Here is a 16837-nt window from a genome sequence, read left to right as displayed (position 1 = left end):
ACTTGAAAACACGAGCACAAAAGATACACAAAACAAGGAAACGTCACTAAAGCCACGCGGATTTGCCATGCAGCAGGGAGCGGGTGACGAAATCCAAATTTTTTTATTTGGAAAAACAAAATTTTGGTGCAACCAAATGTGGACCTGTTTGATGTGGCCAGTGTGATTTTTTAAATGGTCCGAACCACAAACCCAGGCAGAGAGGCGCCTTTTTTCTAACGAAGCAAGAACTTGAACTTGACTTTGCGTCACTCGGACCCAGTTCTGGTTCATTGTTTAACAGCTCTTGCTCCGTGTTACAACATGAACCACCGCTATCACGAGTCGTTTCTATTTTTTTCCCTGTCCTTGCGATCTTGTGCGTTAGTGGCATTCCCGTTACCGATTTGAACACGGCTCGAATGGAGTTGACTTCAGAAGTGAATTCTCTCAGAATGACCATGTAAAAATAATCTCACGTCTCGCCTCTCACAGTTACCAAATAAATATTTTGAGAATATGCCAAGACGAACTTGAACTGCTGTGAAATGTAAGTACCATTTTGTACCGTTATCTTCGATTTCTGATTTCATTTAATCATTCACCAAATTGATAGTATTTTACTGGCGAAATATGCTTTGAAACTTTGACAGGGACACGTTCAAACTAAAAAATGTTTTTAGAAGAGATTACTGGCGTGTTATTTCCAGCTCCATGTCTCAAAACAAAATTAGCAAGAACATGGTTACTAATTCCATGCTATCTATTACAACTCTTTCTTTATCTAAGGAGTTACTATTATCAATGAAAGCAAATATATGTATAGTCAATGAGGTTTTACATATAAAGAGACCTTGAAGTTTGAATGAGTCCAAGAGAAAACCATGTTCAAGTTGCAATATGTGGTCATAATACCCCAAACTCAGCAGAGTGATTATCATTTTGAAACAACGTTATGATATAATCTTATAAAGAGACTGTTAAATGGTCTATAAATTACGGATAGGGACCCACCTGAGGGCATAGTGACGGCTGTATTGATAATTACAGGGGGATATGGCGAGTCCCTGTCACTCGAAATGGCAGCTCATAAATTATAAAGCTGCTCCAATAAACATTCAATTGTAGCCTTCAAAACGGCAGATTTTATGGTACCATTCAAAGTTATAAGACAATTTTAAGAGATAATTCAATTGACCCTGCTATTAATGATTAATAATACCACGATGACGTTACAGTAAGGACCACAATTGATGCTATGAGCTGGAATAGGTGTGTTTATATCCTGCGGTTGAATATATTGCATTCGACCATTAATTTCAAACAAGAAACAGATTTACAAAATGTAAAGGCAAAATAAATTCTGCATGTGCACTTTCTGAGAAAATGCTCTTCAATGTTGTAATCTTACGGAACACCAATCAAAGCGGAATTGAGCTAAAATTTACAAATCATGGATTAAGTTTTGACGTTCAGTGCGTCCTCTCTCTTCGTTAAAGGGAATAAAGGTTAAGCATAGGAAAGCGTGTATTCGCTGTGAAAACATAAGTTCTTAATATAACGTAGTGCATGTGCTTCCTCAGCCGTCAGCACAGGAAACAAAACTGTCAGGAAATTGGAATCTCCGGGCATCGGTGCTGTAAATTTCAGCACCTGGACAAAGCAGAGACAGCAAATCGTCAATATTAAATGTACAAATCCATACCTATCGTACATCTATTAATTTCCCTAAAACTAGCTGATTATAGGCCCAATATCTATCTTCGCAAATTTAAAAGAAGCACGTCTTTATGTATAGAATTGGTCACAAGCGAATCGATAGTAATTTGAAAGTTGGGCACATACTAATCAATAATACAATTTATTAGCAAGATAGACATTGAAATTACGACATTGAAGGCAATCTCTGAAATCCGACGTACCCTCTAGTCTTCGTGTAATGTTTAAGGAATCATGTCAGTTATTTTTATCAGTATTTCCAGTTCTACGCGTTACTTACTTCATTAGTTAAATTAACAATAAACTAATCAGCACATTTATTGGGGATTAGCACTGGTTAATTCCGTTTTACATTAATGGTTTAACATGTATTTACGTCGATCAAAGTGGGTGAGTGGGAGTAATTTGGTTACTTAAATTTCACCAATTAAAATGGTCACAGGCTTGTGTTCGTTAGCGTGCAAATTATTTTCATTGGAAGATAAATTAATCTCTTTGACTGCTCTATTACACAATCACCACTCGTTAATTAAAATGTGACAGAAGTTCGTCTAGGAAAAAAAAATACTCCTTGTTAATAACTTGACTTAAAAATAAGACTCGTCTTTTTTTTCAAAAGGGGGAAAACTGTCTACTATCTCCTCTATCAGTCCAGCTGCAGAGAAAATTAGGAGACGCAAAAATAATTATGAAGATGAACATGCTGATAATGCTGATGGCGAATTTCGCGATGATGATTTGACAACTACAGTAAGGGTCAGAGGACAGCACCATACCGTGTCCAGATATCTGCTCATTTCTGACACACGCTGTTATGATATTGATCCGAGATAGAAAGTGAACACAAAAGCTGTACTGTTGGCGGTGAATACAGATTCTGACGATTTTAAATGCGAGTGGGCCGTTACTTTATCCAAAAGTATTATTGATTAAACAATCTCTTACAGCGATTGTTTCAGGTTTCTGTTTTCTTTCTCGAATTGGTATTACCCTCCTAACACTAATTGCAAGTACATTTTAAACTTCCCATTTCAAAAAGTGTGAGGTACACGGTACACTAAGCATTACTGTACACACTTGGCGCAGTTCTGGGAATTCCTACACCATCCAGACATAGGACTTTGTATTGTGCTGTTCTGCGCGATCTGGTATCGGTGAAAATGTTATAATGAAAATAACAAATTATGCAACAGGTATCTTTGCAGTTTTTGAACATCAGTTCTGGAAACAATTCTAAAATTCGAATGTTGAATTTCCTGATATTTCGATTCAATATGGTGCTTTGAAAGTGTGTAACTTTGTTAATCTCCTTGAAGAGTTTAGAAAATGCCTTTTCCTCAGTGTGCAGTGTCCAGCTTAACTCTTTAATTGCTCCATGCACCTTCTCAACATCTTCATTTGCAATGGACGTATAATGCTGAATATATTTCTAAGAATGTATTTCAAATGATCATGAAAATTTAAACGCCCAGAATGGTACAGAATACTTTGTCATTGACAAAACAAAATCTTGTGACTAACTTATAGTTTAATTACACATCAAGACAATTATCACATACTTAGGACAGATTACTACTTACTCGTTGGGTGGCTTTACTGTATTTGCAAAGCTTGAAAACTGAGCGTATACTTTGCTTTTTCCAAATCCCTCTCACTTGCGATTGAATTTGACCTTGAAATGATGGACCTATCCATTCTGGTGTTCTAGTATTTAAAAATAACGCACTGAGTTGAACGATCGGGATCGCTACCTGGTTCCACGCTGCAGATCTTCACAGTTTAAACTGGGGTACCACAATCACACAGAATCACCACGGCATACGGGAAAACATAAACGGCAAACACTGTTAGTTTGGATAACGTGTGTGTATCAGTTCGCGTCTCTGCAATTATTGGAAATACTGCCATGTACAAAACAGCCAGAATTCTTACCTATGCTCATAATGATCGTTTACAATCCTCCCTTCATTTGGAGGTTTTAACATATTAACCTAATATTGAGCTCCGAACGGTCTCTATTTATATAGTTTACACAGTTTCTGTAAATAATGGGAAACTGACGTGCGCCACATCTTTTGGAAGGATTATTATTGTGGTCCTTACCCAGTTTCGCTGGGATGTAGTTATTCTAAGTGTTATGCCTATTTTTATTTTAAAGAAACGAATTTTCTGAAAAAGAGTATTCTTATTGCCAACTGGTAGTCAAGTGAAGGTGTTATGCTTTTTTGAAAAATGCTTGTACATTAAATCATTTACTAATAGATTCTTACGTGAATGGCTATCTAGTAGCTGCCATTTTCGTGTGGAACTTTGAAGAGCGGGTTCATTTCTATTCGATTAGAATTCAAATGTATAGGGACTAACGGGACCGGCGAATCTGATCCAGTGGCGTCCCAAGTACGGCAGAATCCAGCCACACTCCCGTCACTGGTTTAAAATGTATTTCTGCTCCAGCCACATACTTTCTCAATTTTTAGAGTTAAGAATAAGTCCAATGTATTTTTTTTCTTCTTTGGCCACGGTTTTGATGATTAGTCTTTTACTCAAAGCAAAAATAAAGCGTGACATTTCAACAGATTCAATCACAACTATTTGTAGGAATCTTTCTGGTTTCAAAGCCATTCATCACTGTGGCAATCGGACTAAAACCTCCGATTAGGAACTGATATACAGTATCGCAGTTGCTTTCTGAAGTTAAAAAAAAACGAAATTGCTGTTTATCTACTGGAACTAACATCCCCTCCCCTTGTTTGGTTATGAGTTCCACTTTGGACTTCGGTGAAAAGTACAGTATAGCAGTACACCATAATATTTTAGATATCTAAGTACACAACTTCGTAAATGATATTAAGAATAATTCTTGGAAAGCTTGGGTGGTCCACAGAATCAAGCGGAGTAACTTGTGAAGTGGGCAAGGTGGGGGGGTGGTGCGATTCTAATCGTTTGTATAACAAGTTATACTTTAGATGTCAAAGTGATCGCAAAGGATAGAACGGCTGACACCACCCAGCCCCCTCCCCCAGCGATTCCATATGATAGAAACCTGCCGCATTCTTCACATTTGTTCAGTGGCCCTAATCTGAGGCTTGTTGTGTCCAACAATGCTTTTGACGGTCACGGGCAGAGCACATTGTTGTTGGGCGGCGGGCGGGGTGTAAAAACAAAACTGCGGTCCCAAAGATAGACTGGGTGCGGAGGAACGCTTTTCTGTTTTCTATAATCGAAAGATGTTCCTGTCGTCTGAGCCTGCTTTTCTCTTTGCTTGTCCATTATCAAGGCACACGACATCGTAAATATAGATATGGGGAAGCGACTTAGAAACATGCCTTAGGTTCAAATAAACGTTCGATCGGAATTCTCATAGGAAACATGCCGAAATAATAAATTATATTTATGTTCCAGTGTTTTGTTTCTCTCCCATATCAATTACAAACTTTTAAAAAATGCAATGCACGTTTTTATTGCAGAATGTTGTGTGAATTGCTGTTGAGTTGCTAACTCCTACCGTTCTCTTTCCCGAATGGCTATTAACTTACTTCAAGCAGATCAATAAGATAGATTCCACAATCACACAGAATATTGCGGTTGTTTCAGCATTATCAGAAAATATATGGTCCAATTCTAACACTTCCATTACTTCATTTGCACAACAATTTTATATTTTTTAACTTCAGAACATAAATTTAAATGTTGACGGCAGCAACACTGTGGTTGACGCTGTAAGAATACTTTATAGCGTAGAAATATTAATACGACAGTTACAATCCAGAATTGCTTTACGATGTTAAATAGTGTGATATCCAATATTTCGTTGCCTAACTGAATCTGTTACAAATCTACATTTTATAATTTCAACCTTTCTCATTTCTTGTCCAGTACAATAGTTTCTCAGATTGCTCGACACTGTATATTGAAGCTCAATCCTGAAGCCAAAGCTATTTGCCCGAGACAGCGGCTGGTACTCAAAGAACAATGAGTCAACATTGGGAGAGAAACGGAACAGAATTAAGTAAAAAATAAAAGCAAATTTGTTTTGCTGGCTTGATGGCGCATTTTCCAGAAGTTAAAATTATTTATTTCTCCCACGGCCATTGTCCAGTGGAGCTTTGGAAGAATGTTACATGTGGAATGCTCTATGTTACAAAACTATCTATTTGTTTACTTTGTAAATGTAACCTTTTGGCGTACTATGTATCATTGATGGCTCAAAAGCCAAGAATAAATGACCGTATAACTGACTAATAAATGAATAGATGACTGCAAGAATAAATTCCTAGTTTCTTGATTCTTGCCATTTGTTCAGTGAGTTTTGTTACTTGTTCCGTAACATCAACATTTGTGGTAACTGGCGTTGTTCAGTTCAGAATGAACGTGAAACTCACTATAACCAGGAACAGTTGAGGGGAATGGCACAGATGCAAGAGGAGGAACCTGGATAAATACATAAGTGGGGAAAGAACAGGAAAAGACATTCATACGGGCAAGAATGGAAATTGAGGTGGGATGAGACTCAATTGCACCATAAGCATAAGCATACACCAGTGGATTTGAATTTATACTTTTCTACGTTGTATAGTCTATCTCCGTAATTCTATGAGACTGTTTGTTTCCTTTTTTGTGACATTAAGTATGGTATTTGATAGATGAAAAACATCTCCAATTGAATCTGATATGTGACATATACTTCCTTATATAGACACTCTAAAAGGATAACTGGACATAGAAATTAAGGAAGCACAAACAAAATAGTTTACTCGGATTTTGAACACCATTATAAATCCAAACGTGAAACTAAATGATTTAAGGTTTTTACATTGAGTTTACATCATAGGACGGTACAAATTGTCAGGGTAAGGTAAAAACTTAATCCAAATGATAATCCTAGTAATTCTTCCTTGTGAGTACTTGGTGGAAGTGAGATCTCATTGCTGGCAATGGGTTCACTGATAGCTTATGAGCCCGATCTTGGTCTTACGTGCTCTCCCACTGTGAGGACATCAATAGTCAGCCAATAGAGTTGGTAGCAATTTGTTGGATGGAATGGCTGCCTGTTGTATCTGCAGTTTAGCTGATTTGCACATCACCATTTAATATGGTTATTGCCACCACCTTTTTAAGTGTAGGGATCCACAAAGCCTGCCTCTTCTGGAGAGGTAGAGCAAAGCTAGTTATTAGATCAATTAAAAGTGTTTATTCTATTTAAAAGCAGTAGTTTCTTGTACGTTAGTAACAAGTCACAGGTTGCATTAATATGATAGACATTGTTACAGAAACTATGAAGAGAATCTGAATGTTAGGTCTCACTCCTTAGAGATCCTTGTTCTCCTTTCAAGTCTATATAATATCATCAACATGGGCTGTGGATAACGCACTCCTCAGCATTGACTTTTGCAGATCCTGCGAGATTATAAAATGTTTCTCCACAGTTTTTTCCATCGTTAATATTATAGAGCCATAGTGTCATAGAGATGTACAGAATGGAAACAGACCCTTCAGTCCAACTTGTCCATGCTGCCCAGATATCCCAACCTAATCTAGTCCCATATATCTGCACTTGACACATATCCCCTACACTCTTCCTATTCATTACCCATCCAGATGTCTTTTAGATGCTGTAATTGTACCAGCTTCCACCACCTCCTCTGGCAATTCATTTCATACATGCACCACCTTCTGTGTGAAAATGTTTTCCCTTAGGTCCCTTTTATATCTTTCCTCTCTCACCCTAAATCTATGTCCTCTAGTTCTGGACTCCCCCACCCTAGGGAAAAGACTTTATCTATTTACCCTATCCATGCTGCTCATGATTTCATAAACCTCTATGACGTCACTCTTCAGCCTCTGATGCTCCATGAATATTATACAACTGTGTATATAAAATTACATTTGCCATCATTCCATCTCTCCCCAAGTCTCTGACTTCAGCATTTCAGGCATACTGGAGTTTTACTATTCTCCAACTATGTGTTCTCTTCAGACTTAGAGGATGAGTAGATTTCTGGGTTAAGATTGAAGATTTTGATTTGTTTCCTGATAGTGTGAGATCTGTAGGTTCCTTGCACTATCAAGTTATTCACTGGATTTGCCCCGGCCAAGCTGTGGTGGATGATTGACCTCCACAAGATGAGATTTCTGCAATTCCTTCCTATGACTCCTTCAATTGTAAATGATCATTGTTGTTTGCAGTTCCTTGGATGACTCTGTCTTTCCTGTTAAAATCCTGTATCCATTCTTGTTTTCCCAGTCGAAATGTGTCAGCAGTCTTGCATGATGATAGCCCTTGTCTCCCAGCAACAATCTTTGTAAAGCATCTAGATGTTGAAATAAAGCAGAAACAATTGTATAAACATCATAGCAATTCCCAGGGTATTGGGTGCAGGCTAATAAGATATTGATGGTATCAATGACCACAGATGATGTGTACATTGGTGGAATTGAAACCCTTTTCTTTTGATGACATCTACTGCGTTATGATATGATGCTCTGAATGTGATGTGTGTACAGTCTGTACTGCTCTGCATTTTGGGCCAGTGAACTATGCTGGCAAAACCAACTGCCTGGGCTGCAGCACTGATCTCATCACAAGGACATGGGATGAAACAATGTGATTTGGCACACATTTTACCAGTAACAGCCTTGATACATTTGTGGGTCGAAGATTGATAGTTCCCACACAGATCCCAGAGATCCTTGGAAGCAGCCAGTCATATAAAAGCTGAGTGTGGCTGTCAACTTGATGGCAATTGGGATGGATTGCCACCTGCCCCTTCAGGTCCCAGGTCTTGCTCAAGCATTTGACACAGTTTTGTGACAGTGTACCAGGATACTGGACCTCCCGAACCTCATCCAAATCCTATTGGGATCTTCACCTAAGACTTCTTTATGCGATGGCTGTTCAGCAGCTGCAAGAAATTGTTGTTGGTCCTGGACTTGTTGATACATTTGTTACCCCTCAATTGTGCTTGTCCTTTTAGTTTGCAGTGAGCACAGCAACAGCAACAGCAACAGCAACATCTGGATACATTGGTCTCGGTTCCAATGGAACTCTGTGGAGAATATCCGAAACACAACAGGTGTTTAGGAAGGTGAACATGCACATTCATATCACACACAATCCACAATGGTTTAGCATAAAGTGGGATTTGGAGGGCTTTGACAAGGAGAGCCATGGAATGCCTCTACATAGACCACAGAATGCATGCAGCTCAAGTCATATCACAGAAATACAACAGGAGCTTCTTAGGAATTCTGAAATGTTGTTCCCCTCAACCCAAGGAAGGCATCATTGCATACAAAAGCACGTTGGCTTCAAAGTGAGAGGAAATCAGCTCAATGCCCTTGTGCAACCTTTGGCGTTTGGATTGGTTCTGTGACTGTGGTCCTCAGGAAATGCTTCTCAGATTGCCTGTAATTATTTCTGCATTTAGGAGATGGTTATCATTAATCTGCAATGACAATGACACGATCAAGATTACATATGACCAGGAGTTATATCCCACACAGTTGGACACTATATGCATTTCACATGCAGGACTCTATAATTACAGATGTCTTTAACCTGTCCTGTGTAAGTGCCTGATTAATGCAATTGATTCTTGAACATTACATACAAATGAACATTCTTGTGAACAATACTCACAAATAGAGGTTGTGTGCTCATTAAAAAAAACACTCCATCCAATCCAGGTGTGGTAACAGCTACATTTCTCTTGCATTTTTACAATTTGGATTAGGATGGAAGGAAATGCAGGTTGTGCTTGGTAGAGTGAGTTGTAGTCTCAGTCTGATAACCAAGGGCCAGCTCCTTGGGCCTACATGTGGCAGTTGTCATTGCACTCCCTGTCAGGCCCATCAGTACTGAACATCCACTCATTTTCACCCAATGCTTTCATTTAAGTCTTCATCACCCAAAATAACATCCTGAGCCTGAGCCTTACAGTGGAGCCATGCCAATCATCATGCTGCAACATCTCCCAGTTGAAGACAGGCTGTTTGTGACTATCAATAACTCCCCATCCCACAGTACCCCATGTCCTCCAATGCACAAGCATCTCTCCTCCTTACATATAACTAAAGAATCCATACAGTGTGGGAACAGGTCATTTGGCCCAGCACGTCTACACTGACTGTCTGAACATCATATTCTGGATTAGTGGTGCTGGAAGAGCACAGCAGTTCAGGCAGCATCTGAGGAGCAGTAAAATCGACGTTTCGGGCTAAAGCCCTTCATCAGGAATAAAGGCAGAGACCCTGAAGGGTGGAGAAATAAGCTAGAGGAGGGTGGAGGTGGGGAGAAAGTAGCATAGAGTACAATAGGTGAGTGGGGGAGGGGATGAAGGTGATAGGTCAGGGAGGAGGGTGGAGTGGATAGGTGGAAAAGAAGATAGGCAGGTAGGACAAGTCATGGGGACAATGCTGAGCTGGAAGTTTGGAACTAGGGTGAAGTGGGGGGAAGGGGAAATGAGGAACTGTTGAAGTCCACCTTGATGCCCTGGGGTTTAAGTGTTCCGAGGTGGAGGATGAGGCGTTCTTCCTCCAGCAATCTGGTGGTGAGGGAGCGGCGGTGAAGGAGGCCCAGGACCTCCATGTCCTCGGCAGAGTGGGAGGGGGAGTTGAAATGTTGGGCCACAAGGCGGTGTGGACCATCCCACCCAGACCCATTCCCCTACTCTATCCCTATAACCCTACATTTCCCATGGCTAACACAGCTAACTTACACAGCCCTGAATACTATGTTGAGAAATCCCCCTTCACAAAAATTGCTACCCCTATATCCCAGCTCACAGCCTTCAATCCCCACATTGACATCCCCAGCTTCACTAACACAGTACTGGCTCCTGATAACTAACTGTCCCAGTTGAGCTGCTCTGAGGTTTTGTGTAATGTTATGGGCATCAGCACACCAATCGTGGCATTGACTTCTGAATCTGGAAGTTGCTGCTGCAAATGAGCCTTGTACCCACACAGCCTGTAAAGAATTACAGAGAATGTTGCTGATAATTGTCCTTTACATTCATTAGGCAGATCCTCAGAACTGATAATGGCCCAAACCCTGACCAACTTGGACAGCCCTGATTGATGAGTGCCTGAGCCCCAGACTGATCTCTATGCAGCTCCCTGACTGACTTATCTTTAATCACTGGACTGGTTGAAGCTGCAGGACTGACTGTGGCCCAAACCCCAGGTCGCAATGACACAGAATCCCTGACCCTGACCACTCCAAGTGGTCGATTAACCATGTCTAAGCCCCTGGATTGTGAACAGATGTTTCCCTTGACCAAGGGATGGATGAGAATTTCAAATTGACTTGACCAAGGACTACAATTCTGTTACTTTGAGGCAAGCAGTGTGGTTGCAGCATAAGCTCCTGGCACCTGCTATATGCGCAACATTAATATAGCATGATATCATACAGAAACATATCCCCTTCAGTCACTGATCACTGCTGATAACCATGACAAGCTGCCTGTATTTGCATCTGCACTAAAAGGCAATCCAAGACAGAACGATTGTGAGTCTGCAAGTTCTGAGTGAGTGACAAAGCTCAAAAGACAAATCAAGGCAAGACAGAAATTCTGTAATCATCCAAGTCAGCACAAACTGAGTGAGCTCTAAGAGACCAAGCAACTCTACCATGCACCTGATCCGTTTCATGAGGTGGGTGCCCCTTTGCATGAAATGATCAAAGAGCTGTGATACAATGAAAGGTGCAATCCAAAATGCATTATCACAGTGTAGACCTGTATTCTAAGTGAGTTGGACATCTGCCATGATTATGTGGGGAGGTTGGTGCATGTCCACTGCCAACCTCCCTGACATGGAGACACAGACAGTCACTGCCCATGGAGTGTACCCTGAGATATTGGAGCTGCTGTCCAAGATGGAGGCCCAAGGAGCACTTAGTCAGCTTGAGTCACCAGTGCCCTGCTTTAAATTTCGTGTCAGGAATTGTCACCGTGCAGTTTTCCTCCGGTGCATGGATGGTTAAGAAACTGCATATAAATGAGGTGAGATTAGATACAAATAATGTAAATGCAAATAGGCATCTCACTGCTCATGAGGAATGCTCTCATCTCACTCTTCAAAACTTTGGTGCAAATTTGGACAATTATTCTTGACATTAAGTATCTTATTTTTTCAATCTTGCCACAATTTTGAAACAGACTTGTTATTGCCCATGTCATTTAGGTTTGGAAAAGCTCAACTCACACACAAGTTTAGTCCATTGACTTTTAGCAAGGAGTGGTGATGATTGTTCTTTCATAATTTAGGGGAGGTGATGGACTAGTGGTATTGTTGCTGGACTGTTAATCCAGAGATTTAGGTAATGTTCTGGGATCTAGGTTCAAATCCCACCAATGGCAGATGGTGGAAATTGAATCTAATAAAAATCTGGAATTAAGAGTCTAATGATGACTATGAATCCACCCTCGATTGTTGGAAAAATCCATCTGGTTCTTTGCCGTCCTTACCTGGTCTGGCCTACATGTGACTCCAGACCTACAGCAATGTGATTGACTCTTAAGTACCCTCTGAGCATTTAGGGATGGATATAAATGCTAGTCGAGCCAATGACACCCTCACGCCATGAATGAATAAGAAACAACTGGTCAAAATTTCGATTTAGGGAGCAGCATTATACAAAACTTAGAAAAGAAGGAGTCACCAGTGAGGATAGATTAGATTACTTACAGTGTGGAAACAGGCCCTTCGGCCCAACAAATCCACACCGCCCCGCCGAAGCGCAACCCACCCATACCCCTACATTTACCCCTTACCTAACACTACGGGCAATTTAGCATGGCCAATTCACCTGACTTGCACATCTTTGGTCTGTGGGAGGAAACCGGAGCACCCGGAGGAAACCCACGCAGACACGGGGAGAACGTGTAAACTCCACACAGTCAGTCGCCTGAGGCGGGAATTGAACCCGGGTCTCTAGCACTGTGAGGCAGCAGTGCTAACCACTGTGCCACCGTGCCGCCTGGGATAATTAGAGGATTCAGGATGCTTTAGATAAATTGGTGAAATGGCAGAAGCATGGCTCCCTTCAATGTAGAGAAATGTAAAGTGATGAATGTGGGACGACTGATATGGAAAGATCATACACTGTAAATGACGTGATTTTGAAAAATACGAATGATTAGAAAGAACTTGTTGTCTTGTATAAAACATATGAGTTTATAAGCTGAAAAGTTGAATTTTAAAAAATCATTCTAGAACTTTAAAAATCACTTGTTAGGCTCAGCTGGAGCGTAGTTGACAATTCTGGGCATCGCACCTGAGGAAAGATTTAAAGACTTTGGGGAATGGTAGTGGATGGTTACTGGGATGTTGCCAGGGATAAGGGACTTAATTAACGAGGAGATGTTAGAAAAATTTGGAATGAATTTCTTGGAACAAAGTGGTTTAAAAGTTACTTTATTCAATGTTTTCACGATTATGAGAAACTTTGATAAGAGTATTTTGACAGTATTGGTTGAGATCGGCAACATTTTTTAAAAAAGCCCTCTGAAATCCCAGTTATTTACTAAAAGAATGAAGCTACAAGGTGACATGGTTTAAGAAATTTTACTGTATAAAAATCAAAGTAAACGCAAAATACATCTAAGAGAATCATCTATGCTCTAAAAACTAGAAACAGCATAAATTAAACAAGAATTGACAGGCAAAATACAGTTAATTATAGACTATTAGTTACATAATAATCATAAATACAACTAAAACAGATTTAGTTAGAACAAATTAGCTTAGTAGTGCACTCAACATGTGTGTCATCAATCTCGTTTAAAAAGTCTTTCAAAACTGTACCCATCTCATGAAAAATTTCAGCTTTTCTTCTTCTCCTAGGATTTAGCCTGATTCCCAGCTGACAGCAGAACAAAACCAAGCTGAGTTCCATGGGTAGGGCTTTCACCTGAAGTGGAACGTGTCTGCAGAACCTGTTCAATTTTGCTTATGATCACCTGAATGATCAGAAACACTTGCAGAAATTTTATATTTACCTAATCTCAGCTTCTGCACCCAGCCTACATCCTCTTCAGACTGCCTGTACTACATCACTCTCAGCATCAAGTGGAGTCCAAAAGCTCTCTGTCCTTATACATGATTTCAGCCAGTTTCATTATCGCCAGAGTCTGCGCTTTCTAATCTCAGTTTCAGCCTCAGTTCCCTTAAAGCCTGGAAGTGTCAACTTCCTGTCTCAGTTTCCCTTTTCAATTAACGTCTGTCTCAAAAATACAAACATTGGAAGCACTGATTCCATCACAATAGAGAAAAATAATTTTACCCTCTGGTGACTGGATTTATAACTGAAGGTCACAGATTCAAAATCATTGGCAAAACAAATCTAGAGATGTTAAGGGTTCACTTAGGGAATTGTTGGGATTTAGAACATTATACTTGAAAAAGCGGCAGAATCTCATTCCATAAATAATTTTAAAAAGCAGTTGGATAGGTAATTGAGGAATTTACATGGTAATGGGTGAAAGGTGAAAAGTGTGACTAAATATAACTGCTGTTTTGTGAAAGCTGCATAGGTGGTCCGAATGACATGCTTCTGTTCAGTTAGTTTTTATAACTCTATGATTCTATTTCTAATGACAGATCTTATGAAAGGTGTCAAGCAACGTTTTGGAGTGTATATGATGTCTGTGGTCTTAGCTGTTCTCAGCCGGGCTGGAAACTAGTTGCGCTATATTTAGCACCATTGTCTCTGAATGGGTGTAATATCACTTAGAACCAAAATACTATGGATGCTGGGAATCTGAAATAAAAAATAGAAATTGCTGGAGAAACTCAGCAGGTATGGCAACATCCATGAAGAGAGAAATAGAGTTAGCATTCTCTTGCTGGTGCTATTAGCGGGTGCTATTCACTCATCCAGGAAATCCAATCTTATAAACATGCACAGAAGGGGATGGTGAGTTGTTCAGGAAAACCTCTTGAGAGCAACTATAGGACTCTTTCCTTGCCAATTCCAAGTGTTTCTTTGTAAAACTCACCCATATCTCTTGTAAACACTGACATAGATTTTACTTCCAATATTGTTTCAAATAATGTGTTCCACTTTGAGGTGATAGCAGAGAAGGAAATACTTATGATAAAAACTAAGTGAATAAATTGGAGAATGCCTGACTTTGTGAGGCTGAGAATAGAATTTAGGAAAATAAAATGGGCAACAATGTTGGCAAACAATGATGAAGTACTATGAGAAATATTCAAACCAGTGTTCAGCAGAGTGCTGGAAAATCATATTCTGTTCAAAAGAAAGAATAACTGAACATCAGCAAGACTCCATGGATGAATAAAGATATAAGGTATCAATTGAAGTTAGCGGGTATTTAACATAATTCCTATATTTAGGAAAGCAAATAGAATGTGCGCAGGCAATTATTGACCTTCTGTTTAACATCTGTTTTGGGAAAGATAATAGAGTCCCTGCTAAGGAAGAGAACAGAAGAGCATCTAAATGAAAATCATGAATAATCAGCATGGATTTGGAAAGGCAAAATTTACCTGGCCAATATTATAGCATTTGTTGAAGCAGTAACACATAGAGCAAACAATGGTAAAGTGGAAGATGCAATTGATCTGGTTTTGCAAAAGGTCTGAATAAGATGTTCCATATTTCATTAATGAATAATATCAGAGAATGCAACATCAAGGGACAAGTGACAGAAATAATTATGAGTTCTCTTCAAAGGAGACAGAAGGAATGAAAGTGAAAGGTTGTTATGCAGAGAAACAGAAAGGGTGGTATGTTTTTCCACAAGGATCTTTAGTGATTGTCACAAAGTCAGCCAGTTGGACCTTATAGAATATCAGTTTGCTGATTGGGCTGTTATCTAGTCCAATCAGGGAGCCCTGGCTGACAGAGAAGAATAGAAGTGTCAGACATCCTGTTCACTTGCAAATAAAGGGTGACTTGATGACAGGATACCAGCCTCTGTGGAGTTATTTCATTGGTGATGAGAGAAGAACAACATGCTCCTGAAGAAATTTGCTTGCAACAGTCATGTTTGAGTTGGGGCAAACATTTCTGGCATCATGTCATTATTTGTGAAGCTTGACTTGTTTGTTCCTGCTGTCGAAGACTGGGCCCAGTAAGTGGAAAGAATGCATTTTTTCTGGGCAAATGATATTGGGGCAGAAAAAAGCAATGAGTAATTCTCCTGAACAGCCTGTGGACCTGTCGCTTTCTCAGTCCCCTGAGGCACCAGATACTAAAACCTTTCAAGAGTTGATGGATTTAGTTAAGGAATATTATGACCCTCAGGCCTCCTCTAAATCAGAGATGCTATTGGTTTTACTCAGCAATTTGAGAACCCAGGGGAATCCATATCAAGATTTTAGACTAGGTTAAGATGAGTGGTAGAAGCATGTTACTTTGGTGTAACCCTTAATGAGATGCTGAGACACAGTTTGGTATGTGAATTAATGATGTAACTATGCAAAAGTGCTTATTAGCTGAAGCCCAACTGGAATTCAAACAGGCTCTACAACTAGCTTTATCATTGGAAAATGTGGCATGTGGAGCATATGAATTACAGATTATTCTGATGGAAGTGGACATTCTTGGCTATCCAACTGAGCTTGTGGGACACCATTTGAGTGAAAGCAATTGCATAGCCTCACTCAGGGCAGATCCTCAACAGAGGGATTCGAGGTCAGCCCACAGCAAAACTGCGAAATGAAGCCAAGTCTTGGCCAAATGATTAAAACTTTCTTCAGGATCTGAGCCAGCAAACCATTATAGTTGTTGCTGGTATGTGGACTCAAGACAACAAGAGTCCTACTAGACTAAAACTGAGTCAGAGAACTCATAGGCCGGTATCCAGGAGAGAGCACACTCTGGAAAGTCCACCTCTCTCTGGTTTGGAACAGTTAAATTGATTAGCAATATCCAAATCAGAACCGATCAAAATAAACATCTGGTTAAATGGTTACCCAGTTCTAATGAAGGTTGATACCAACTTAGCCATTTCAGTGATCACAGAACCAGTCTTTAACAAAATTCATTCTGGATCCAACCCTTAGGTTTATGTAAGACCTCGGCTAGACAGAGAACCTATACCAGGGAACATTTACAGATTAAGGGTGCAACTTCAACTCTGGTCTCTCATGAGGAGCAGCTGGT

General features: G+C 39.9%; 1 long non-coding RNA gene across 2 annotated transcripts; it reads left to right on the top strand.

Moving 5' to 3' along the window:
* The first annotated feature begins 17 nt into the window (after positions 1–17).
* Positions 18–5959, top strand: LOC148149718 (uncharacterized). Of its 2 annotated transcripts, none has more exons than XR_015757332.1 (3): positions 18–529; positions 2318–2448; positions 5575–5959. It is a non-coding gene; the product is annotated as an uncharacterized LOC148149718 (long non-coding RNA). The 2 variants fall into 2 exon arrangements; XR_015757331.1 differs by having other exon boundaries at positions 2318–2562.
* Positions 5960–16837: the final 10878 nt, after the last annotated feature.

The sequence above is a fragment of the Chiloscyllium plagiosum genome, unplaced genomic scaffold, assembly GCF_037043375.1.
Source record: "Chiloscyllium plagiosum isolate Xiang-an unplaced genomic scaffold, Cpla_swu_hap1 HiC_scaffold_6, whole genome shotgun sequence".
NCBI lineage: Eukaryota > Metazoa > Chordata > Chondrichthyes > Orectolobiformes > Hemiscylliidae > Chiloscyllium > Chiloscyllium plagiosum.
This window is presented reverse-complemented; position numbering and strand designations above follow the sequence as displayed.